Raw genomic sequence first — 24,219 nt, forward strand, 5'->3', positions numbered from 1 at the left:
GTCAGGAGTGGGGAGCAGAGAGGAGCCTTTTGCCTGTGGTGACTGAGGCTTGGTTTGAGGAAGGAAGAGACAGAACAAGGCAGTCGTACTTGTTTCCTAGAGCGCTTACAGTAAACGACCGCAAACCTGGCGGCTTCAAACAACACGAGTTTATCCTCAGAGAGTTCTGGAGGCAAGAAGGCTGAAATCAAGGCCTCAGCGGGGCCTTGCCTCTTCTGAACGCTCTGAGATGCCTGCCTTGCCCCTTTCAGTCTCCAGGCTCTCCAGGGATCTTCTGGTTTCTGGGAGCCCGACTCCAATCTCTGCCTCCGTCTTCACAGGGCCTTCTTCTCTGTGTCCTTCTGTGGCCCCTCTGCTTATAAGGACAGCTAGCCCGGTATTTAGGGCCTATCCTAAATCTAGGATATTTTAATCTTGAGATTCTTAACTAACTACATCTACAAAGACACTATTGCCCCAAAGGTCACGTTCTGAGTTTCCAGGTGGATATGAATTTTCAGATGACGCTATTCAACCCGTTACAATAGTAGAAGCATGCAGTGTGGAAGCTGGAAGGGAGAAAACTAGTCATCAAGTCCAGCTCTGTTATTATGCAGTGAAGTGACAGAAGGTGAGTTGCTCAGGCTTTATGCAGATGAATGAGCGAAAGATGCATCACCCAAACCTAAAGAGGTTGTAAGAGAAGTTTTTATTGGCCTTAGTGGCAGATGTACTAGGCTATGTTAAGAGAGGAGTAAATTTAAGAGGAAGGGAGAGTGTGGCATTTTAAAAAAATTGGCTGCAGATTTTTTGACACTCCTTCCATTGGGAGCTGAGGTCTGTCTCCTCTCCTGTGTGTGGAGAGCCTGCTCTGACCATTGAGTGATGATGCTCTGTGACCACCAGGCCGGGCTCATAAAGAGTGAGGCAGCCCTGCCTTTTCACTGCAAGGCTCCACGTTGGAGCCCTGGACCCTCAGGTCCGACCATCCCGAGGCCATTGTACTCTGCGGAAGTCAAGCCACGCGGAGTAACCGCAGGTCAGCGCAGTTCAGGCCAGTGCAGGTCATGTGAGTGAATGAGCCTCCGAGGGATCCCTCCAGTCCCAGCTATCAGGTCACTCCTGGTTTGGAATCTTCTCTGGTAAAGCTCCATATTTCATGGAGCAGAGACAAACCATCCCTTCTGTGCTGGCTGCTACTGTGCTTATCAATCTATACATTTGGGGATAGATAGTTACACAGCAGTTGTGACCGAAACGAGTCACCTGTGTGGTAACTGGATAATAAGTATATATGCATCTTTATTCCATAAGACAGAGAAATAAGCACCAAAATTCGGACCAGTTTAATTACAACAAGGATAGACTCTCCAGGGTGCAATCTGATGAATGCTGACCCCACTGAGAAAAGGCAGCCAGCATACTGACCACGGAGAGGCAAGGTGCTCTGTTCATGGCCTTTTGTAAATGTAGCTGTGAAGTCGGGGGAGGGGCTCGTGGTCTTGGGAATGACCCCCCAACTGTTGATGCCGTGACCGCTCGACTGGAGAGCGTGCAGACGGAAAGGACAGAGTTCACAATTCAAGAGCAATTGGACCTGAAACCTTATAAACTCTTCTCTCCGGGTTCTCAGTGCTGAAAATAGATGAAATCTGGAGTCTGGTGTGGCACGACCATCCTGAATTCTTAGGCAGAGATGAACGTAAACCAGAGGTCACTGGCTTTTACAGAGAGACCCCCAAAATGTATAGTTTCTAAGGTGTCTCAAGCAAAGAATGGACCACCTGTCTGCATTCCTCTTTTTAAGCAAGATACCACTAATTAGCTAAACATGAAGAGTGCTCCCGCGCCAGGTACCCTTCTTGGTCCTAAGGATACAAGTACCCTGAGTACAAAAGTAATGTGGATGTGTGATAAAAACAGCATTCGTTTTTAATGTAATCTATATTCTGGAAAGGAAAGCTAGACAGTGACTGTCTGAATAAATCATATTTGGGTAATATGAAGAAGGCTCAAACTACTGCACAATTGCACTCATCTCACACGCTAGTAAAGTAATGCTCAAAATTCTCCAAGCCAGGCTTCAGTAATACGTGAACCATGAACTCCAAGACATTCAAGCTGGATTTAGAAAAGGCAGAGGAGCCAGAGATCAAATTGCCAACATCTGCTGGATCATCGAAAAATAAAGAGAGTTCCAGAAAAGCATCCATTTCTGCTTTATTGACTATGCCAAAGCCTTTGACTGTGTGGATCACAACAAATTGTGGAAAATTCTGAAAGAGATGGGAATACCAGACCACCTGACCTGCCTCTTGAGAAACCTGTATACAGGTCATGAAGCAACAGTTAGAACTGGCCATGGATCAATAGACTGGTTCCAAATAGGAAAAAGAATACGTCAAGCCTGTATATTGTCACCCTGCTTATTTAACTTATATGCAGAGTACATCATGAGAAATGCTGGGCTGAATGAAGCACAAGCTGGAATCAAGATTGCTGGGAAAAATATCAATAACCTCAGATATGCAGATGACACCACCCTTATGGCAAAAAGTGAAGAAGAACTAAAGAGCTTCTCGATGAAAGTGAAAGAGGAGAGTGAAAAAGTTGGCTTAAAATTCAACATTCAGAAAACTAAGATCATGGCATCTGGTCCCATCACTTCATGGCAAAGAGATGGGGAGACAGTGGAAACAGTGTCAGACTTTATTTTTTGGGGCTCCAAAATCACTGCAGATGGTGATTGCAGCCATGAAATTAAAAGACACTTACTCCTTGGAAGGAAAGCTATGACCAATCTAGACAAACATGCATATTAAAAAGCAGAGACATTATTTTGCCAACAAAGGTTCATCTAGTCAAGGCTATGGTTTTTCCAGAAGTCATGTATGGATGTGAGAGTTGGACTATAAAGAAAACTGAACGTAGAAGAATTGATGCTTTTGACCTGTGGTGTTGGAGAAGACTCTTGAGAGTCCCTTGGACTGCAAGGAGATCCAACCAGTCCATCCTAAAGGAGATCAGTCCTGGGTGTTTATTGGAAGGACTGATGTTGAAGCTGAAACTCCAATATTTTGGCCACCTGATGCGAAGAGCTGACTCATTTGAAAAGACCCTGATGCTGGGAAAGATTGAAGGCAGGAGGAAAAGGGGACGACAGAAAATGAGATGGTTAGATCGCATCACCGACTCAATGGACATGAGTTTGAGTAAACTTCGGGAGTTGTTGATGGACAGGGAGGCCTGGTGTGCTGCGGTTCATGGGGTCCCAAAGAGTCGGACAGGACGGAACAACTGAACTGAACTGAAGGTGAAGAACTTTGAAGGCAATTAAATAGGGAAATGTGGAAAACAATTTGTGTGTGTGTGGGGGGGGTTGTAAAAAGGAGAGTCAGGAAGGCCTCTCTCATAAGATGAGCTGAGTGAGTCCTCAGTGATCTCGGCGAAGGTCATGACCCACCGCATCAGCAGGCGTGGCTCACTGATTGGAGGTGGCTGACACATAGAAGGTCAAGTGGATGGAGGATTTCCCAATTCAGTGATTACCTGTTGAGCACAAATTGTGACGTTTTCCTGGTTAGGAATCACTGCTGATCCTAGTACTTTTTAGTGGTAAGTACTACAACAGACTTAGAATTTCCTGGTTCTGTTAAGGACAGTTAAATACTGAATAGATGAAGTGCCTAGGTATTAAAGTGATCCTAGGATCTATTTTAAACAAAATTTAAAATTAAGCCCTAAATATCATGCTCTATAAGAGATGGCATTTATAATACATCTAGAGAAAAAACTACCACCAATTGCTTTCTGTAAAGAAAGAAGACAGAAGGCAAAAAGTGTATGAGTGAGAAAACAAACACATACAGAAATATGACTGCATAGAGGCTCCCAGATGGACTTAGGCAAATGCGATAACAACATATTTTGAATTCTGTGTCTGACGATTTGGATATCTATATTCTTTGTAGCTTGGATTCTCTAATTAGTTATTTCTGTTGTTACCCATCCTATCTTATTCCTTGAATGTTAGGACTGCCTTTAAAAAAAAAATTGTGAACTTTTATTCCTTAGTTTGTTATCTGTAGAACTCCTTGAGGTTTAAAGAGATCACTGAGATAACTTTAAACCAGGGGTCAGCAAACTTTTGCTGTGAAAGGCCAGAGAGTAAATATTTTAGGCTTTGTGGCTATACAGCCTTTGTCCCAACAACTCAGCTCTGCCGTCGCAGAGTGGAAGGACCTCTGGACTGCGTGTAAACAGGTGAGCATGACTGCTCTGGTGAGATGTTCAATTGGAGACTGAAATTGATTTCAAACACTATTCCCGTGTCGTGATATATTTTCTTATTTTGATTTTCTTTCAGTCTTATAAACCTGCAAAAACCATTTTAGCTCATGGACTGTACAAAAGCAGATGGCAGGTTGGTTTTGGCCATCGACCATACCAATGCCTGTTTTAAAGTAAATTTTCAGCATGTGGTTTTCATGCATCTTACAGTCACTGTGAATTTTAGCCCTAAATTTGTGTGAGGGAAGAGTTGTGGTTCAGATTTCTGAGGAATCATTTTCCTTTTTCCCCTTTTCCCATAACCAAGGCCAAAACAGATGAACCTCCCATCAGCTCTTTGTGTGAAGCAGTTCTTTTCTTAGTTGACCCACAGAAACTTCCAGGGACCTGGTTGGATACAGAGACTCCTGATCTGCATTTCCACGATGCCTATACCTCAGGTGGTCTCCTCATGGTCTACCAAAGCTGAGTTGTAGTCCAGCAGGATTGGAAAAGGACACATGCTAACGTTTCATTTCTGTATGACAAACTCTGGATGACAAATACAGAAATGGATTTGAAATTTCATTTTTATTCTGACCTCTAACGGCATCTCTTACTTTCCAGCCATTGCAGCCAGGCATTTTTATAAAAGCTTTTTACATATTGCCCAGAATTTTTAGGTGTTCCATGTACTCAACAATACTGGTGAAAACAGAAGTGTCTCTGGGGTCTCTCGTGCTTTTTCCAGAACTGTACTCTGGCTTATGGTTCATGCTCCATAAGGAGCACAACTCCAGGAGGCTGGTTGTGGTTTAGGCACAAAGGTGTGGGAGAAAGGAAGCTTCCGGAGAATCTGTGCCTGGTGGAGAGGAAGCAGGGATAGAGCTACCAAGAAAGACATGGAGTGGTAAAGAAGGGAAAAACCGGGACTTCCCATGATTGAGTGGTTAAGAGTCCACTTTGCAATCCTGGGGATGTGGGTTCTATCTCTGGTTGGGGAACTAAGATCTTATATGCCTTGGGGCAACTAAGCCTGCATACCACAACCAGAGTCTGTGCACCAAAACAAAAAAACCCCACATGACACAGTGAAGATCCACCACATCCAAATAAATAAATTTTTTTAAGTGAAAATATTTTAGAGAAGAAAAATTTCTGAGAAGTAGCTGAAATGAGAGATGAATATTGAAGTTGAATGCTGAATGTTGAAGTGACTGGAGTTACTTTCCCACCAAAGGATCCTTCAGAAGTAAAGTGATGCAGGAAGAGGAAAGGTGATCTTGCATCAGAAAATGGAGCAACAAGCAGCCCAGGGGTAAGAAGGCTGGAGGCAAATTCAATATGTGGTGAAATGAATGTGTAGTGAAAGTGGAGCTGTGTGTATTCAAAGACAGATGGGTATGAATTCACGCACAGCGTCAGAACCATTGTGTGTGTGCAAACAGGCAAGATGTGATGAAGACTAAGAGGTTAATCCTGTAGCACAATGCAAGCTGGTTTGGGTCATAAAGAACCTGGTTGCAAAGAAGGCAGACAAAGAGGCTGCTGAAATACTTGAGATGCGAATGTGGAAGACGTCTGCCTGTGATGGAAGTGAAAGGGCCAGGCAGCCCTGAGAAATGTGGACGAGGAAGGGCTGTGAGCGCAATGAGCATCTAGAGAAGGGAGCAGCTGAGAGAGAGTGCTCAGGCGGAGGGCACGTGGATCCTGACGTGGCTTCTAAAGTTTCTCTGGTGGTGAACCAGCCTCCAAAAGTGTAATCCTCAAGCTCATTACTGGGGAGTCAGTTAGATTCCAAGATACCAGGGTCCCACTGGTTCAGTGTGAGTTTCATGTTACATTTTTTTTCTTTCACATTGACAAAGCTGGGAGCACGGTTCTCTCAGATCACTGTTATTTCTATAGCTGAGCGTTGACCACAGTGGTATGAGCCGGTGCCCTGGATGTTTTCCTCAGTAACAGAACCGCTGTGCTTCCCCGAAAGCCTTCGTGGCAGCTGAGCCAATGGTTGGCCAGCGCACCACCTCCCCCAGCACGCCGATGGCCCAGTCAGAGGTGGCAGTTACTCACCGCGACGCACATCAGAAGAGGAAAACTCATTTTGTACCAACCAGGGTCGAAAATTGAAAATGTTCCACCTTAACTGCTTTTCATGCTTGACACACTTCAGAAGCTATTCCTTCTGACAACGTAATCGAGGTTAGTGGTGGCCCGAGTGTTTTGTTTTGCCTTCTTTATTATAAAGATGGGGCAGTTTCTAAATGAACGATCCCGAGAATAACCCTTGGAATGGCAATGTCATTTTTCAGAAGGAGACACAATGGCCTTTCCACTTCATGTTGGAGCAGCTTTCTGCACCCTAGGTGTCTGTTGCCTTTTCAGAGAGCATCATTAATTTATGAAATAGATGCTCTTGGAGACAGAGGTACGAACTGTGCCAAACTGTGTAGATGGGAAGAAAATAAACAGGAAGTTAGAAGGGAAAGTAACACCAACGTGGCATTACTGCAGTGCGGCTACAAATAACACAAGTGGTTTTATCTCCTCCAAAGAAAGGACCCCGCACTTCATTTTGCTTCTGCTGAGACATTTTGGAAGAGCCCCCTTGAAGGAAGTTCTTAACTCATTTCTTCATAGGAGTGAAGGAAATAACAATAGAATACAAAAGAAAGGAAATACATTTTTTTCTGGAGCAAGAAGGCCTAGAACTTCGATGGTAGAACTCTAACAACTGAAAAAGTTGTCCAATGTAAAAAAGTAATGGACTTTGGAATGGAAGTCAGGGTCTTTGACTCTAGTCTGGGTTCTGTCCATGCTTATGAGTCACCATTTATCAAGTGCACAGTGTGAGCAAACCCCAGGAAATAGTGGAGCCAGAGGGACCTTCCCTGCTGACTCAGATGGTGAAGCGTCCTCCTGTGCTGCAGAAGACCCAGGTCCAATCCCTGGGTCAGGAGGATCCCCTGGAGAAAGAAATGGCAATCCATTCTAATATTCTTGCTTGGAGAATTCCATGGAAGGAGAAGCCTGGCAGGCTACAGTCCATGGGCTCACAAAGAGTCAGACATGACGGAGTGACTTCACTGCAGAGGGACCTGGTGTGCTGCAGCTCGTGAGGTTGCAAAGAGACAGAAGCAACCGAACATCAACAACAACCACACTGCACCGGATATTGGGCTAAGGGCTTTTCATGGTTACTTCATTGGATTCTTTTCACATTTCCAAGAGGAGAGTCCTGTTCTTATTTCTGTTTCAGATGTGAAGGCCAAGACTCGGGAAAGTTAACTAACTTGCTCAAGGTCCCACAACCAATAGATATTGGTGCTAGAATCTAAACCAGTGTGTATTACTCTAGAGCTGGAATTCTCAATCATTGCTTCCCCAAAGAGTGTTGGGCCTTGAAAGATTCAACTAACCCTTTGAGCATTGATGGTATTATAAAATAAGAAAATTGGTGATGCATGAGGTAGCTTCCAGTTTCAAGATCCTGTCCAATTCTGTCTTCTGATGGATGAAGTAATAAAGAGGTAACATGACATAAAGGTTTAAAAATATAAAGTCTCTGGCATTGAGAAAAGGCAGCTAGAGGCCAGGAAAATTCCTTTGGGGAAATAAAAAGTCACCACAACCACCTCAAACTGAGTAGTGAAGTCCTAGAAGAATCCTGGAAGGATTTCTAAAATACTGAATGATGTTATGTTTTGGAATCCGAAGGGTGACTCCTAATGTTGGAGAAATGACTCATGGGAGATTGAAACACTTTATGTGGTTTCTTCCCACCTCCCCCTTAATAACAGGATACTCAGAAGACAGGGCCTGAAGCTGTGCAAATCCAAGAGATTCCATTTTGAGGAATCCCCAGGTAATCTGTCTTTGTTCTGGAATCTTCTGCTTTCTGAAATCCATTTTTCTCATTTAGAAGTGGATTATTAAACATTCCCTTCTCCATACTGAACCTGAGTTGAAAACTAACCAAAACCTGTTAAGGCCTATAGGCAAGAAAACTCAGAAGGAAAATCCAGCTGCACCTCCCTCAGTGTGGGTAGAGTTCTCAACATGTGCTCACTCACTTAATCTACATGGCATTGAAAGTCCTTTTAGTCCTGATGAAGTGCTGTGGACAGGTATGCCGTTTAATTTTCCTTTCTCCTCCCTTCCCTTAACCTCCTCTACATTTCTTTTGATTATAAGCAAGGTTATTACCCTTTAAATACAAAAGTAGATAATATTAGCAGCCAGTCTGATTATGGGCATTCTCCATTTCTTTTTCATTTTCTGATAGTGATACAAAGCTGACTTTTCCACTCCAAATCATTTCCGTTCAAATTTTATTATTTGCATGATTTTAAAAAAAGTTCCAGGCGCTGAAGTTGTTCTGACAGTCCTCTGACTAATTGTGTACAATGTAGCCAATACGAAAACTTGTTTGGAAGCAGGCTACCTCTGTGCTCTTGGTAAGGGCAGTGTAGGACCCAAGCAGCTGCTGTGACGCATGAAAAACATCCTAGTTCATAAGATCAACGGGGCTAGTCACTTGTTTACAGCGCTGATTTCTGCAGCTGAAAAAGTTATTTACACCAATTAACAATTAACAACTTTGTAAAGCCCTCTGCTCGAATTCTTAACCCTCAAATAAGCTATCTCCGTGGAAATCACTGATGATACAACCGCTGTACCAAAATTCATCTGCCTGACCTTTATTGCACTTGATGTGCCAACATTTAAATGATAATTGAGACACTAATTAAATACCGTGTCTGGGAACTGGAGTCGGGAATTCAGGGAGAAAGCCTGGCTTACTGGTAACAATATCAGGAGCCAAAGACCCCACGATGTTGCCAGTTTTCAGCAGGAGCAGTTTAGACCCTGTCTGGGTTGCCGTGAGAGAGGCACTTCTAGCTGAGCCGTCGAGCAGCACAGGGGATCCATACACTGTGGAATCCCGGCCCGTCCCAGAGAGAGTCACCGTCCACCCTGGCGACGCTAGCGACGTGGTGTTGACAGCTTAGTCTAGTGACGATTCAGACTGGAGTGCACAGGACTAGGTCGGATCATATTTTTGGATCTGGCCATTGTTTGGATTTTTTTTTTTTGGTTTTGGTTTCTCTGTGTTCAGAGTCTCTGTTTTTTTTCCTTCAGTTCAAATTTGAGAGTACTGGGTATATCCTTTCTTTGCATTCAGTGGCTTACAGCAATGGTCCTCAACCTTAACTACATATGAATGTCAACTAGAAAATACTGCTCCTAGGCGAGGGTGGGCTGATCCGAGAGAACAGCACTGAAACATGTGTATTATCAAGTGTGAAACAGATCGCCAGCCCAGGCTGGATGCATGAGACAAGTGCTCGGGGCTGGTGCACTGGGAAGACCCAGAGGGATGGGATGGGGAGGGAGGCGGGAGGGGGGATCGGGATGGGGAACACATGTACACCCATGGCTGATTCATGTCAATGTATGACAAAAACCACTACAATATTACAAAGTAATTAGCCTCCAACTAATAAAAATAAAGGAAAAAAGAAAAAATAGAAAATGAAAATACTGCTCCTAGGGCTGCATTTGATGCCAGTTGTATCAGAATCTCTGGCCACGAGGCCCAGGCATGGGCATGTTAGAAAGTAACACTGCAGGGCTATCACTGCGCAGGCGTGGCTAAGAACCTCTGCAGTAGCTGTGAGCTCCCTCAGGGCAGGGACCATGTTGATTTCATTCACCTTTGCCTTCGTAGAGTGCAGCACCCGGGCTGACACATAGTAGATATTTTTGAATGGGAATCCTAGGTATGGCTGAACTGGCTGGGGGTTCTAGGAGGTTTACAGGTGTACCAGGTAAGTGAGAGCGGCAGGCAGTGTCTTCCCGCCCTGCTTCTGCTGTTGCTGCCTGTCACAGGAAACAGTGACCCTGGAACAAGCCCTGGAATCATGGATGCTTCAGAAGTTGCCGTCTCTCTCCCCATCCCACCAGCTGTGCCCCCTCCCTGTGACTCCCATGACTGACTCCTCCAATTCCTCACTGCCCTCCAGTTTCCTGCTGGCCCTGGCAGCTTGTCTGAACCCTAACCCTGCACAGGACGTGTTTCCCAGCCGCTGGAGTGCTGCCAACAGACGCTCCTTAGCTATCAACGCTTAACAATAAGAGAATCCCCTTCTCCAAGGTCACCCCCCTTTTGAGGGCAGCCCATACCTAATAACCGTGAGGGTATAAGGACTCACATTTTGCCCCACCCAGGGCAACTCTGATGGTCCGGCTCAGCTCCAGAGCTTCTGTGGGATAAGCTGAAGACCTGGTTGGACTGTATCACAGCTGGACTTCCTTCCCTCCCCCTACTGTGAAAGTGTGAAAGTGTTAGTCACTTAACCGTGTCTGACTCTTTGGACCCCGTGGACTGTGGCCCACCAGGCTCCTCTGTCCATAGAATTCTCCAGGCAAGAACACTGGCGTGGGTTGCCATTCCCTTCTCCAGGGGAATCTTCCTACCCAGGGATTGAACCCGGGTCTCCTGCATTGCAGGCAGATTCCTTACCATCTGAGCCACCATGGAAGCCCCCCTTCCCCCACAGGTATTGATAATAAAAACGTTTCCCAAAGAACTGCTTCACTTTAATCTCCATACCGTACTCTGCTCACGGAGCCTACAGTGGTGATGGCATGAATTACTTGACCTGAGCTCTCCGTGGCTCCTCGGACTGAGCCTGGGCTCCTCTCACCTCTGTCTGCCACGTGCCAGATACCATGGCCGTGATGATTGAGACACGGAAAGTTCCCGCCCTCATTGAGCTTATATTCTGTTGGGAGAGATAAGCGAGAAACAGATGTCTAATGCTGTCTGATGATGAATGCCATTTAGAAAAATAAAGCAGGAACAAGCAGAACAAGAGAGTAATAAGGGTGAGGTAGGGTGGTGGTGTGTTGGAGCCGCTGCATACTGCCTCATAAGGACCTGTTGTTAAATTCACAGGAATTTTGCAAGGCACTGGTACAGCCGTTATAATTTTTTCCTTTTCTTATTGAGGTGCAGTTTATTTAAATGTTATATTAGTTTCAGATTTTCAAATAGTGATTCAAAATTTTATATAGTTCATTTGTAGTTATAGTATTGGCTGCATTCCTCATGTTATACAAAATATCTTTGTAGATTATTTATTTTATACACAGTAGTTTTTATCTCTTAAACCTGTACCCCTCTAGTGCCCTTCCCTCTATGCACTGGTAACCACTAATTTGTTCACTATATCTGAGTCTGTTTTTATATAGTTATTTTTTAGATTCTACATACAAGTGACATCATACAGTGTTTATCTTTCTCTGTCTCACATGTTTCACTAAGCATAATACCCTCGAGGTCCATCCATGTTGTTGCAAATGGCAAAATTTCATTCTTTTTCTTTTGGCTGAAGAGTATTCCTCTGTGTGTGTGTGTGAGTGTGTACTATATCTTGTTTCCATTTATCTGTTGATGGACATTTACGTTGCTTCCATGTCTTGGCATTTGTGAATAATGCTGCTATGAACATTGTGAGCATGTATCTTTTTGAATTAGTGTTTGCATTTTCTTCAAATATATGCCTATGATTGGAATTTCTGGGTCATAGGGTAACTCGATTTTTAGTTTTGTAAGGAACCTCCATACTGTTTTCCACAGTGACTGCGCCAATTTACACTCCCATGGTTGATTCTCTTGCCTCCCCAGTCTCACCAATATTTGTTATTTGTATTCTTTTTGAAGATATCTATTGTGACAGGTGTGACGTGATATACCACTGTGGTTTTGATTTGCGTTTCTCTGATGATTAGCAGTGTTGAGTGTCTTATCATCTTCCTGTTGGCTGTCTACATTTCCTCTTTCAGAAAATGTTTGTTCAGTTCTTCTGCCCATTTTTTAAATTGAGTTATTTTTTTTAATGTTGAGTTGTATGAGCTGTTTATGTGTGTTGGATATTAAACCCTTAGCAGTCTTTTTTAAAAAATTTTATTGAAGTATAAATGATTTACAGTGTTGTTTAATTTCTTTTGTACAGCAGTATAACTCAGATATATGCATATATATGTCATATTCCTTCCATTTGTTTCCATTATGGCTTATCAAAGAATATCTGATATGGTTCCTCTGTGCTATATAGCAGGCCCTTGTAGCTTATGCGTCCTCTATAGTCGTGTGCATATGCTAATCCCACCCCCAACAGTCCCTCTCCCACCCCCTTTCCTCCTGGCGACCACAGTCTCTTCTTTATGTCTGTGAGTCTGTTTCTGCTCTGTGGATATGTTCATTTGTGTCGTATTTTAGATTCCTTGCAAAAGTTCTATCACATGGTAGACATCTGACTAGTATGATGATCTCTGGGTCCGTCTGTGTTGCTGCCTTCCTTAGCGGTCTTATTTGCAAATGTTTTCTCCCATCATTCAGTATGTTGTCTTCTTGTTTTGTCAGTGGTTTCCTTTGCTGAATGTTGAGTATCACACTGATTGTTTTGTGAATATTGAACCGTTCTTGCATCCCTGAAGTAAATCCCATTTGATCACAGGGTATGCTCCTTTTAATGTATTACTGAACTGGATTTGCTAATATTTTGTTGAAGATTTTTGTATGTATGCTTGCCAGTGATGTTGGCCTGTAATTTCCTTTTTGTGATATCTTTGTCTAGATTTAGAATCAAGGTGATGCTGGCCTTGTAGAATGAGTTTAGAAGCATTCCTTCCTCTGCAAGTTTTTGAAATAGCTTGAGAAGACTAGGTGGTAACTCTTCTAAATGCTTGGTAGAATTTACCTATGAAGCCATCTGATCCTGAACTTTTGTTTGTTGGAAGGTTTTGTTTTACTTGTTTTTCTACTGATTCAAACTCCTAACTGATAACTGATCTTTTCATATTTTCTATTTCTTCCCCATTTAGTCTCGAGAGATTTTGCATTTCTAGCAATTTTCCATTTCTTCTACATTATTGATTTTATTAGCAAGCATATAGTTCTTCACAGTAATCTCTTGTGATTCTTTGTGTTTCTCTAGTGTTCATGGTAAGTTCTCTTTCATATCTATTTTCACTGACTTGAGTCCTCTCTCTTTTTCCCTGGATGAATCTGGCTAAACGTTTGTCAATTTTGTTTTTTCAAAGAACCACCTTTTAGTTTCATTGATTTTTTTCTACTTTTGTTTTGTCTCTGTTTTATTTATTTTTTGTTTTGATCTTTATGGTTTCATTCTTTCTACTAACTCTGGGTTTTGTTTGCTCTTTTTGTAGTTCCTTTGGATGAAACTGTATGATATTTATTTTATATTTTCCTTGTTTCCTGAAGCATGCTTGTATCACTATAAGCTTAGAATTGCTCTCTCTAAGAACTGCTTTTGCTGTATACTATAGATCTGAGGGCTTCCCTGGTAGCTCAGTGGTAAAAAATCCATCTTCCAATGCAGGAAATGTGAGTTCGATCCTTGGGTCAGGAAGATCCCAGGCATTTCAGTGGTAAAAAATATCCCTGCCAAGCAGGAGATGTGGGTTTGATTACTGGGTTGAGAAGATCCCCTGGAGAAGGAAATGGCAACCCACTCCAGTATCATTGCCTGGGAAATCCCATGGACAGAGGAAGCTGACAGGCTACCATCCATGGGGATGCAAGAGTTGGACACAACTTAGTGACTGAACAGCAAGAAGAATAGATTTTTGAATCATGTTTTCATTTTCATTTGTCTCCAGGTTTTTTTCTTTAGATCATACCTCACAGCTTAAAGTATCTTAATTCCTTGACCAGGGATTAAACCCAGGCCACCACAGTGGACGTGCTGAGTCTTAACCACTGGACCAGCAGGGAATTTCCCTCCAGGCATTTTTTAATTTCTTTGATTTATTTAGTGGTCCACTGATTGTTTAGTAGCATATGGTTTAACCTTCTTGTGCTTATGATTTTTTGCAGTTTTTTCTTGATTTCTGGTCTCACAGCATTATAGTCAGAAAATATGCATTTAAAATTTTCTTTAATTTACAGAGGCTTGTTTTATGGCCTAGCATATGATCCATCCTGAACCTTTCATTTGCTGTGAAAAGAATATGTATTCTGCTGCTTTTGGATGGAATGTTGCATATGTGTTGAGTCCATCTGATGTAACGTGTCATGTAAGATCAGTGTTTCCTTACTGATTTTCTGTCTGGATGATCTGTCTGTTGATGTAAGTGGAGTGTTAGTTTTCTACTGTTGTTGTGCTACTGTCAGCTTCTCCCGTTGTGTTTGTTACTCTCTGCTTTATGTGTTAGGTTGGTCTATGCTGTGTGCATATATGCTGACCGCTGTGATATCTTCCTGGATTGACGCTTGATCATTATGTAATGTACTTTTTTGTTTCTTGCAATACTCTGTTGTAAAGTCTGTTTTGTCTAGTATAAGCGTTCACATCCTGATTTGTTTTTGGATTTCCATTTGCATAGAGCATCTTTTTCCGTCAGCTCACTTTCGGTTTCTGTGTTTCTTTAGATCTGAAATGAATCTCTTGTAGGCAGCATGTATATGAGTGTTGTTTTTGTATGCAGTCAACCAGTCTATGTCTTTCAGTTAGAACATTTAGTTCTAATACTTCTATTACTTAAAGTAATACTTGGTGCATATGTGCTTATTGCCATTGTTTCATTGTTTTGGGGTTGCTTTTGTAGTTCTTTTGTTTTTGTTTGTTTCATCTTTTGTTGTTCCCTGTTCCTCTGTATCTTCTAATCTACTGTTGATTCCTCCTAATGTATTTTTTAAATTATGACTATTGTATTCTTCAGCTCTGTTTGGTTCTATTTTCTAACATTTTGTTAAACTTCCCCCTGTGTTTGTCCTTTACTCCTCCCGAGTTTTTTTCTTTTCTTTTGTTAGCATTTTTATGATCATTACCTTTAACTCTTTATTGGGTAGATTGCATCTCTGTTTCACTTAGTTCTTCTATTGGACTTTTTTCTTGTTTCTCTATTATGAACATATTCCTCTGTTGCCTCATTTTGTCTAACTTGCTGTTTCTATTTTTATGTATCTGGTAGATTGTTATGTCTCCTGACCTTGGATAAGTGGCCTTCTGTCCGAGATGTCCTGTGTGTCCTGGCGGCAGCTCTCTTATAATCACCAGAGGTATATACCCTAGGAGTGCTTCTGTGTAGGTTGTGTGCATCTTTTTGTTGTAGTGGGCTGATTACCATGAGAGGTTTGATAGACATAGATGGCCCCTGGTCTGGTTGGTTGCCAGGCCCCACCTTGTATGGAGGCTGTCAGCTGTTGATTGGCAGGGCTGGGTCATGGAACAGCTGACTGTGGATCCCTGGGAGGCCCCCAGGCTGGAGCTGACTTACTGGTTAGTGGAGTCAGGACCCAGGAGATCCAGGGACTGTTGCCTCCACTGGTGGGTGAAGCCAGATTCTGGGGCTAGTGCTGGCCCACTAGAAGGCAGAGCCAGGTCTTGGGATCTGGCTGCCAGACCTAGGGCTCCAGAGCTGGTGTCCAACCACTGGTAGATTTGATTGCTTCCTGACACAACTGGCTGTGATGTCTGGGGTATTTTGAAGCTTGTGTTGGCCTGCTGATGGATGGAATGGGTCCTGCCGTGGCAGATGTGGGACTGTGGCTTCTCTGTGGTTGATGTCTGCTTGTAGGTGGGTGAGACTGGTCCCAAGGCTCGAGCAGGCTCAGTTGTGGGGCTGAGGCCCAGTGCGTTCTGAAGCTGGTGCCTGGCCACTGGGAGACAGAGCTGGGTCCTGGGGCCCCAGGTCTGTTCCCTGTGTACCCGTGTATGGTGCTGGGTCCTGGGGCCTCTGGTTGGCAGAGACATGTACAGGGGTGATTGTGGGCTCAGGAAGCCTTAAGGTGGTCTGTCTGCTGGTGGGCTGTGTCCCCACCCCTTGCCGCTTGGCCTGAGGAATCCTAGGACTGGTGCCTATAGGCTGTTAGGTCAGAGAAGGGCTGGGTCCTGAGGCTGATAAGCTAAAGGAGGATTCCAAAATGGTTATTGCCAGCACCAGTGACCATATGGCAGAGCAAGCTCCCCAGACTGGTCACCTTCAGGGTCTATGTCCCTGGAGTATGCTGCACTTGCCGCTTCCCTCTCTAGGAGACTCCCTAAGATCAGCACGTAAGTCTGATTAGCCTCCTTTCAGTTTGTTGTTTCTGCTCCGAGTCCTGGAACTTGTAAGATTTTGTGTGCGCCCTTTAAGAATGAAGTCTCTATTTCCCACAACCCTCCACAACCCTTCACCAAATAAGTCATGCTGGCCTTCAAAACGAAATGTTCTGGGATTCATCTTCCTGGTTTAGGACCCTGAGCTTGGGAGCCTGATGTGGTGCTCAAACCCCTCACTCCTTAGGGAGAACCACTGCAATTATAATTATTCTTCCAATTTTGGATCACCTACCTGGGTGTATGAGTCCTCACTATAACACAGTTGTGTGCCTTCTACTTACCTTGTTATGATTCCTTCTTTGTGTCTTTTCTGTTAGGCCCAAGTCTTTTTCATTGATAGTTGTTCTGTAAATAGAGAAGTTCGAGTGTGTGAATGAGAGGAGGTAAACTCAGGGTCTTTCTACTCCACCATCTTGGGGACTGGCCCCTAAAGAGAGCCATTATTAAATTAAAATCACATTAAGTTAAAAATCAAATAAGTCATATTAGAAACAAAAGTAGGACGTATTCAGAATTCACCACATTCTCATTTTACTGGATTTTGCTGTAATATATGCTCTTGTGGCTATTTACATTTATTTTATTTGTTTGGTGGAAATATTATACAATGGTGCACTACTGTACATCTTTAGCTAATTAGATGTTCAGTGACATCAACAAGTCAGGACTATACTCATTCAATTGCAGCCATAGGTTGTTTATGGCTACAAAATTATGGTAAAAACTAGCAAATGTATTCTATGAGGATCAGTTGACTATGTAGAATTTACAATAAAAAATCATGCATGTTGTTTTAATTCCTAAATTATTTGAAGTACATCTTTTATATCAATAAAATCTATAACAAGCGTATATACATGCATCCAGGCTTCCCAGGTGGTGCTAGTGGTAAAAATGCCACTCCTGCCAATGCAGGAGACATAAAAGACATGGGTTGAACCTTTGGGTCAGGAAGATTCCCTGCAGGAGGGCATGGCAACCCACTCTAGTATTCTTGCCTGAAGAATCTCAGGATCTCAGAGGAGCCTGGCAGATCATAGTCCATAGGGTCGCAAAGAGTTGGACATGACTGAAGAGACTTAGCATGCGCACGCTCATATGTGCCTCCATCCCCAACCCAACCTCCCACAAGCCCCTGAGATCCAATTGTGAACTTCTACTAGGGCATCACTGCATTGAGGACTTCACTTCAGGTATATTAGAGAAGAATTATATAACATTTGAACTAACTGAATCCAAGGAGCCCTGTTTATTGCTCTTTATAACAAAATATGCTGCCTCAAATCCTGTGTGTACCTACATATAATTCTTAGATGATAGTCTCTAGACAGTTTTATTAACACTTCACCCATATGGTAATTTATCTCTCTCAACCTATATTGATATTTTTAGGATTTGAGTTTTGAGCACCTCTATTATGTCACAGCTCAGAGTATAACTATTCCAGTGAAGATAAACTCAACTTGCTTGGTTCATTATTATTTACATTTTATAGCACTTTTTCTCTGTAATTGCCTAGTTATAAATGTATTTAATCATCCTTAATTGTTTATATGGTATTACAGATTTTTTATAAAAGATCACTCTCTTCATTATAAATTTTATCTCTTCTAGGAATTTAGATTCTTGAGTGTTGAATTAAATTTTTTGTTATCCATATTTAAAAGATACTGTAGTTATCAAAGTTCAGCTATTATTATAGAAAGCATATACAATAGAAAAGAAGTTGGGTATCCTAAAACACTTTTTGGCTTTGTACCCATGGACAAATCACATGACATCCCCAAACCTCGGTGTCCTAATCTACACAATGGGAATTTAATTTAGCAAATTTATTGACTATTAAGACAATTAAGACATGGCTCCTGACCTTAGGGTGTTGCAATTAGACCTAAAACTATTTCTAATTCTTTGTGACGGACACTAATAACAGCTATATCGTGAGTACAGAGTTATGTGAAAAACTGGAGGTAACAAATCATCATGTTTTGTGAACAAGGAAAGGACTGTACCATAAATATGTAAAGTACAGTTTCTCATAGAGCTTTTGGGTCCTGGTTATTGGGTGCTTTATGGCACTTGGAAAATGCCTACCAAAGGAATGAACTATGTAGTACGCCAACTGGGTTAAAGACTATCATGTCTTTAGGTAAAGTCTAGCTCTGCTACTGTATGGTTATGTTTAAATTTCTTAATAAACATGGTCCCATTGGTCTAATGAATGCATGTGTGCTTGCTCAGTCATGTCCGACTCTTTGCGACCCCATGGACTGTGGCCTGCCAGGCTGCTCTGTCGCTGGAATTCTCCAGGCAAGAATACTGGAGTAGGTTGCCATTCCCTTCTCCAGGGGATCTTCCCGACCCAGGGATCGAACCCAGGTCTCCAGCATTGCAGGCACATTCTTTACCATCTGAACCACCAGGGAAGTAGTTATAAAATTTAGTCTTATTATGGTACAAGGTGTTCAAGTAAATAAAATACTTCTTTCATAGAACCAAATCATGCTGTTTTATTATTCTGAAACTTTTCTAGATGTTTAATCTTAGCATCTATGGTTGCTGCATTTGGTCTTTTCTAAAGCCTTCAGAGTGATGGCAACTACCCAGTTACTTCATGTTACAGGTGAAGCATCATGCATGGAGGTGATCATAATCTGAGGCCAAATACAAGCAATTCTTTCATTGGTTATGAGAAAATGTTTATAATTGAGTTTTTTTTAAGAAAGGAAAGCATGTCTATTACTGTACAGGTTACACCCATTCATTAAAAATTTTTAGACAATACTGAACAGTAGAAATATAACCACTTGCTCGTCCACCACCCAAAGATCTTCACTTTTGACTTCTTGGTATCTATTCCTCCTATCCTTATCTATGAACATTTTTATGTGGTTGTGAAACTCTGTGATGTATAGTTTTATACTCTGCTTTTTCATTTAATGTTGTAACAGAAGCATTTTCTAAGCTATTAAACATCTTTTCAAATGTCCATTTATGTGACAGCATGTATTTTATTGGGGGAATGTGTCACACTTGTGCCTGGTCTTTGAAACACAATACTGAAGCTTATTTGAAGTTTATATGAATGTTGACTCTGCTTTAATCACTGAGAGAGATTATATTCTTCTTCCAGTGACACTGACATTCCTTCAGTTATTTTTGAAATGATGTCTTTGGAAACACCTTCAAAATATCCCAGAAAATTGATGTCTTTATCAATATACAATTTAAAAGAATACCTAGTTTTAGAAAAATATAGTTTTATCTGCCTTGTTTCTTTTAATTAACTAAGGGTGTGACTTTTGGTCATTTCTATTATCCAAATCCACCTTAAGGAAAAAGCAACTATTAACACCGAAAACCCTGAGGAGAATACTGAGCAGGCTTTGATGGCAATTTCCGAAGAGAAGTTTGAAAATATTTTGTGAAATGGCTGTATGTCAGGATAAAGTATGCTTTCTTACAGAGTGACTGTTTGAGGTGGAAAAAAAGAAAACAAGAATTCACTTGATCAGGTTTCACCATGTTTGTTAACAAACAGGTATTTTATGTTGTAGTCATCCTGTCATCTCTGAAGACCCTCAGGAGTTGATTGTTGACAAAGTCCGAGGAATCTGAAGTCTCTCAAGCTGCTTTGCCCCTCAGGTATCCCCTGGAGTTTCAAGGTTCTCAGTTTGGACTCTGCTGTTACAGCACCACTCTTAAAGATGTCGCTGCTCTGATGTTAGAAGTAGAAAATCCTCCAAGATCTTGACAGAATCCGTTATTGGTCAGGAAAAGAAAAGAAAACAAAAAGCAAAACCACTGCCTCAGGCCTTTCTTATCCAGGAAACTTGTGCTGTTTGGCGTCTCCCTTATTTATTAATGACCACTGAGCACAGAATCCCGTGCTGGGTGTCAAATTCTGCCTTGATAAGAGAGCATTTCAGGGCCATCTTTAGTAGCTTGAATATCAGGAAATGGTGAAACGGTGAAAAAAGCAGCCGTTTAGTAGTCAGGGGCCTGAAATGCTAATAAATGTTACCTCTCCTTCCAACTTAAACAAATCTCTTCCTTTTTGCCTCATGCTCTCCTTTTTTAAAATGGAGGGAAGAGCTGTGGAGGACTTTTTGTGAGATGGTCTCCAGGTTGCAATTAAGCTCTGTGACTCTGGCTCTGCACATGTGGTCAGGAGGACCGATCAGGGGAGTTCAGAATGGTTTTAGTTGTGGTGGCGTTTGTTTTACTGAGGTACAAAGACTCAGGAGAAGTTTCAAAGGCACGGGCCTGAAGAACAAGTACCAGTGTGGTATCAAGGCAGTAAAAACTCTTCCACATGAATTGTCGTATTCTTGACGTGGCTCCTTGAGGTATCAACTGGAATTTTAGCTATCTTTGGAAAGTTCTTCTATGTTGTGAATAGAGAGTTTGAAGTGCAGAGACTCTCTCTACCTAGTTCTCTTTTCCCACCAACCCAGTGAGGGGAGGCTTAGTCTGGGTTGATGTGGGTGGGGGTACGAAGGACTTGTGACCCCTCTAGGGGATTCTCCAGGGCCCTCTTAACTTGCCAGTATGATGAGAGGTTCAAATGCTCGGAGCAGGTGAGGCTAGGATGGATTGGGACGAGAGAACGCAGTTTTAGCAGTTGTCCAGAATAAGCAAAAGGACAGGAGTTCTCAGGGAGAGTTAGGAAGCACTTTTCAGGAGCGAAAGGATTTTTGACAGCTCTGGTCCAGTCCCCAGCTGTCTGAGGATGTGAGCACATGAGGAGCAGGATGAGACACGGCTTCCAGGGCGCACCGTGGAGCCCACATTACATGTGTTACAGTGTGGGACAGAGCGGAATAAAGCAGGGAGCAGGATTCTGGACTAGGAGACCAGGAGGGACACCGCTGGGAGGCAGCCCCTCACATTCTGCGTCTGAGTCTGGGTAAAATTCTCTCCCACAGTCGAGACTCACTTCTGTCGGCTTTGGAAAGGAGAACTGACAGGCTTCTGTGCAGGGATCTCTTATTCAGTCAGCGCCGGAGGCCCAGGTCGACGCCCCCGTGGCCCCTGGAGCCGCTACAGACCCGTGTGGTGTCAGCGTCATTAGCCGCGGGGAGGGCGGCGCGGCCGGCAGCCTGTGAGGCGGCCAGCAGGGGCGCGGGAGCCTGTGGAGTTTGGTGAAGCCAGAATTTGGGGTAAGGCTGAAACGACCTTTTTCAGCTTGGCTGTGGGAAAAGGGTGATGGGTGGGGCGGATGAAGGGACACGGCAGGAGGAGAAGCCACAGCCTCCTGTCAGCCTCTCCTGAGGAACACCTCCCGTGGGCCGACTTCCTCTAGAGTCTGTCTACGCCTCAGATTCCGTTTCTGTGTGCACGGGATGCAAGCCTCCGGGTTTTTGCATTAATAAGCCCCTTTATAAATGTCAGATGAGAAGCGCTAAAGACCTTTTCACCAGCCACTTTTCAATCTTGTTATTTTAATGCTTGCCTCTACCCTAGGCTTCATAGAAATGCAAAAGGTAATGAAGTATTTCACATGATGTTCTCTGTCTTTCTGTTCTAATTTAAATCTATCATTGAGTGTGTGCTTTAAAAACGGTGTTTACTGGAGCTGGAGCGCTTATTCCACGCAGCCCAGAAATGCATATCTGGGCTTGTATTTTAGGCATATTATGTATGTTATCATTGTACACAATCGGCACAGTGAGAGGAGAAGTATATTTTAAACTCTTTAGGCTTCAGTTTTAACCTGTAAATCTATGAGTTTTCTGTAATGTACCTCATTGGGTCAAGGCGGACCTACTATCCTATCATCTCAAGAGCTGGAAAGCAGGACTGTGACCCCAGCATCCTGAGTCAGGCTCTCCTTTGCTTTACCTTGATGTGGTGACTCCTCCCTCCATTGGCTTTATTTTTTTTTTTTTTAAGCTATAGAAGAGGTGGGGGAAAGGAATAGTGGTTTCTACATTATGTTGCAGAGCAGTTAAGTCATTTATTAGTATCAAAAAGATTTCTAAGTGATCAATCTGGTTTATGGAGCATATGCTACAGGTCTGATGGTGTGAGCTGCAAGAGCGTGCAAGTCCCTGCCTCCAGCTGCTCTCAGTCTGCTGAGACAGGCCCAGGAGTGAAAACCACACAACACCCAAGCTGCCCTCCTGTGTTACAATCAGCTTCCTACCAGCTGTCTGTCTGCTTTATCTGTGCTAATGTACGCATTCCAGTGTTACTGCCTCAATTCACCCCACCTTCTCCTTCCCCCACTGTGCCCACAGGTCTCTTCCCTAGGTATGTGGCTCTACTCCTGTCCAACAAATAGGTTCATCCATACCATTTATGGCTCATCCATACCGTAGATTCCATATATGCGTTAATGTACAATATTTGTTTTTCTCTTTCTGACTTACTTCACTCTGTATATAACAAGCTATCAGGTCCTCCACCTCACTAGAACTGACTCAAATTTGTTCGTTTTTGTGGCTGAGTAATATTCCATTGTATATATGTACCAGCACTTAACCTACAGGGATGGGAGGGAGGGGACATAAGGATGCTTATGGCTGATTCCCATTGTCGTATGGCAGACACCAACATAACACTGTAAAGCAGTCATTCTCCAATTAAAAATTAATTAAGAAAATAAAAAGCACCAGATTTAGAATAAAAAATCAAGTATGAGAATTGGGGCGGGGGGGGGGGGGGTGGGGGAATACAACGCGATGAAGACAAGTGTGAAACAGAGAAACCTGTTAGCTCCATACCGTGAACCAGAGGAGGGAGCAGTGGGAATCATCACCAAGACCCGTCAGGAAAAGAGAGGAGATGGTAGCTCTTAGTGTGACAAGGGGCTTCCTGCATAGCTCAGTTGGTAAAGCGTCTGCCTGCAATGTGGGAGACCTGGGTTCAATTCCTGGGTCGGGAAGACTCCCCCAGAGAAGGAAATGGCAACCCACTGCAGTATTCTTGCCTGGAGAATCCCATGGACAGAGGAGCCTGGCGGGCTACAGTTCATGGGATCACAGGAGTCGGACACGGGACTGTAAGAGTTTGGTAACAGGGAGTAAGGAAGGTTAGGACTCTCCAGACAAAGGAAGGAGCAAGTGTGCAATCACCATTAGAGAAAGCTCCGTGTATCTTGGGACCAGTGAGAAACTGAGAGTGTCTAAAGCATGAGGTGCAAGGCAGGGGCAACAGGAGTGAGGGGTGAGCAGGGGTGAGAACAAGGACGCCTTGACCTGCTGTGCGGTGTGCATTCAGACGTTTCCTTTAGCCACCTGAAAGCCACGGAGAACTGAAATCTGGAAGTGATATCAAGTGTTTGAAGGCAGTCCGATCTGGTGTCGGTGTGGATGAAAGGTGAGTGGAGCATGAAGATGAATATAGCAGTTTAGGTGAAGAAAGGTGCTGGGTGAATATAATGGGTGAAAAGATGGAGAAGGGGGCTGCATCCAGGAAATATTTCCAAAGTAGGATTACTAGTATTTAGTGATGTTTTTAAGCACATGGTGAGAGTAAGAACTGGTTTAGAAGGAAAAATTGTGAATGTGGGTAAAATTTGTCTCCAGTCCTCTGGAATGCACTTTGTGGGATTTGGCATCTCTCCCATGAGACATTCAATCAAAATCTTCTCCTAGACCCTTAATTCAGACTAATGTGAATTTAGCAATTACTGATTATAGCTTGAAATACTACTCCTGTGTGGTGGGATTTATGTTTTACTTGTAACTTTTAATATTATTATATTTCTAATTTTATTGTTTATATTTTATTATGAACACAAAAATTTGTCCACCAAAATACTTGTGAAAGTGGATTATATAATGGAATCATTATAACAGTAATGATTTGTTGAATCAACAGTGTATGTCCA

The sequence above is a fragment of the Cervus elaphus genome, chromosome 31 (assembly GCF_910594005.1).
Source record: "Cervus elaphus chromosome 31, mCerEla1.1, whole genome shotgun sequence".
NCBI lineage: Eukaryota > Metazoa > Chordata > Mammalia > Artiodactyla > Cervidae > Cervus > Cervus elaphus.